Below are 2,836 nucleotides of genomic sequence, written 5' to 3' on the forward strand. Positions count from 1 at the left end.
GTCCATGCCTTTCATCCACATCCACATCGGCAATGGCAATGGCATTTCATTAAAATTTCTTAAAAGTTGCGTTTTAGTTTATTGGATTGCCTTGCCTGGTGATTGACTCAAGGCATTTTTGATGTCACGTCAATTTTAAAAAGTGAAATTTTATGTTTATTTCTTTCCACAATTTTGTTACGATTTAAAGTTTAAAATATTTTATTTTATTAAAATTATTCGTTGATGAGCTTTGATGGCATTTAAGGTATGATATGCACACTTTTATTATTTACCTTAACTGATTTTATTTTATTTTATAAAAATATTTAAATATTTTAACATGAAAAACACATTTACAGGTTGTTCAAATTTAATTATATACAGAGTATTCTGTTCCGAACCAGCCTGTTTCAAACACGTGAAATGGTGTTGTGGTAGGAGAAATGAAAATGCTGGGATAAGTATAGCATATCTCTTCTAATTATCATCGAGATTTACGGCGTCAAAGGGTTATACATCCGAAAATGACCTTTAGACAAAAAAACTCTTATATCCCAAAGAGGTTTTGTTTATATATTATATAATTTGATTCCCAATATATCTTCATATTTAAATGAGTTAAAAATTTATGATGGATATTTTTAAGATTAATTTTCGATAGTTCTTACGAAAAAGATATTTCCGATTTACGGTTTTATTGATTTTGCCTCTATGAATACATATTCCTCTCTTGTGATTAATGCAAACCATGTTTTATGTCAAAGACAACTTACATCTAATTAGATGTTTAAGTTCATACAAAATAAATATCCAATAAGTTCATGAAATTCTACCACTTGATTGCCGTTAAATCCACAACAATGGGCGTTTTCGATAGATAAATCTAAATTCAATATCTCCATCTGTGAAATTTTTTGAATCCAATCGAACATTTTTAGACTAATCTAACATTTGTTTATGAATATTAGTAGACGTTTATATTTTTCATACAACGAATCTAATCACAATTTACCTGTCAAATCACATAAAACAGCTGTTAATTCTAGGGAAATCTTGTAATACTGGCAAAAAATCCAGAGTGTTACACATTTTTCCCCGAATTAACCAATTGCAAATGAAATTGCACTAAAAGTTTCTAGAAAATCAAGCTTTAGGGTTTATTAATCGTTATGTACATATAATCTAATAGCACCTAATGGAAAGATCTAAAAAACATATTGATTAAAAATTTGTTTGACGTCTCAAATATAACTGCGATTCATTTATAATTGGTGAATAAAAAGGCTGATGTGAATAAAAAATTAAAACTTATAAATTACTTCTTATTTTGGTTTCGGTACTTATCAACTGCCTATCCACTTAAAACGGAAATAGGCAATATCTCTCCAATGACGTTTTTAATTGCTACATGCCTATGAAACTAAAGGAATAATAATAATGTCACAATAATCCTCAAAGGATGCAATGACGTGGTGACAAAATCTATCTATTTATCCATCTATTTTAGTGTTTACTACTATATAGTAGTCTATATAAAAATCACTGACCATTTGATGTTTATTTGACTTCTACCTCCGGGCGGAGTATTATTACAACTGCTCTTGAAAGGATACAAGGCAGTTATTTATACACGGATTTTAATTTAAAAAAATAAATTAAATAGTTTACAATATCTGAACAATATAAAATAAAGATTACATGTGAATCAAGGATATAGTAGAAGCGGATAGCTGATGCTGATATTGTCTCTGTTCTCTTTTCAGTTCATGGTTGTGTCTATGTTTTTTAGTATGTGGAGGCTCTCTAGAGTTGTAGATGATTCATTTACTTTTGGAATAAAATGGTTTACTCTGTATATGTTTTTAACCTTCTAATGCCTAGGACCACCTTGAGGCGGGCTTGACATTTTTACGATTTACAAGACAACGAGAGATCAGAATGAAAAAAGGACTTTGGTTTTGGCTTTTTGACCTCAAATTAATCTAACCTGATTTTTTCAACTTAAATACAAAATGTGGCGCTAGAGGGTTAAGTATCCAAAATAAACATAATTTCTAAGACGGCAATCGCTTATATTTAATGTAGTTTTAATTTTTTTGCAACTTGTTATAAATAAAACAATATCGTATTACTTTCAATTTGAGACTATTTAACTGAATATTTAGCAAATATTATAAATAATTTCATAATTATATGGTTAATTGCCTTCATTACTTTCATTTCAAGCCAATAATTTCTTGCCATAAAATTGAAACTTATTAATGGCATTTTTTATGTTATTGGAAATTTTATTTTAATTGTGATTAATTTACTCCAAAAATATAAACAAAAAAAAATTTAATTTTAAAAGGCAACCGCGAACAGTGCATTAATTTAATTTTTTATTTATTTATTATTAAAACGTTTGATGATTGAAAATAGCCACCGCAGAAATTCTGCATTTTTACTCGCTTTCCTGCCCTCAATAACCACTGAAACATTTTAGTTAACCAAGTTTATTGCTTTTTTTATTGAACTAATTGTGGTTTAATATTTTAATGTAAAAATCTGCTATTTAACTTTTTTAACAGTGCTTTGATAATTTAGCGAAAATAAGCCATAATTACTCTTAAGTTAAAATCTATCCAATACAGCTTTTGTTTATATTTAAAACAGGAATTTTAAAATAAAAGTTGCTAAAATAATTATTAAATTCAATTTAAAATAAATTTTGAGTCAAATTATTATTATTATGTTGAGGCTAGTTGAGTTAGTGCCATTGAGCACTTTTACTCTCTATTAACTGCGAGCTTTCTTCAGAACCCCCCTCTACGTTTTGACTGGATTACCTTCACAAGGAGCCTGTAACCATTCT

Source organism: Teleopsis dalmanni, chromosome 2 (assembly GCF_002237135.1).
Source record: "Teleopsis dalmanni isolate 2A chromosome 2, ASM223713v2, whole genome shotgun sequence".
In the NCBI taxonomy this organism is placed as follows: domain Eukaryota; kingdom Metazoa; phylum Arthropoda; class Insecta; order Diptera; family Diopsidae; genus Teleopsis; species Teleopsis dalmanni.